At 36.2% G+C, this 505-nt stretch overlaps 1 protein-coding gene across 1 annotated transcript in view; it reads right to left on the minus strand.

Annotated features, from left to right (window-relative positions):
- Positions 1 to 505, minus strand: part of SACM1L (SAC1 suppressor of actin mutations 1-like (yeast)) — a 97,720-nt gene that overhangs the window by 48,842 nt on the left and 48,373 nt on the right. The window lies entirely within an intron of this gene.

The following is a 505-nucleotide window of genomic DNA, read 5'->3' on the forward strand; positions in this document are numbered from 1 at the left end:
TTTGAGGTTGCTGTGAGCTAGGATGACGCCACGGCACTCACTCTAGCCCGGGCAACAGAGTGAGACTCTGTCTCAAAAAAAAAAAAGAATTGAAAGCAGGGATTCAAACAGATACTTGGCACACCAATATTCATAGCAGCATTATTCGCAATAGCTAAATGTAGAAACAACCCAAATGTCTGTCCACTGATGAATGGATAAACAAAATGTGGTATATATACACAATGGAATATTATTCAGTCTTAAAAAGGAATGAAATTCTGATATATTCTACAACATGGATGAACCTTAAAAACATTATACTAAGTAAAATAAGCAAAACACAAAAGGATAAATACTGTATGATTCCACTTATATGGGGTACCTAGAATAGGCAAATTCAGAGAGACAGAAAATAAAATAGAATTACTAAGGGCTTGCGGGAGGGAGGTAATAGGGAGTTACTGTTTAACAGGCACAGAGTTTCTATTTGGTATGATGAAGAGTTGTGGAAATGAACAGTGAT

The sequence above is a fragment of the Propithecus coquereli genome, unplaced genomic scaffold, assembly GCF_000956105.1.
Source record: "Propithecus coquereli isolate 6110/MARCELLA unplaced genomic scaffold, Pcoq_1.0 Scaffold1, whole genome shotgun sequence".
Lineage (NCBI taxonomy): Eukaryota > Metazoa > Chordata > Mammalia > Primates > Indriidae > Propithecus > Propithecus coquereli.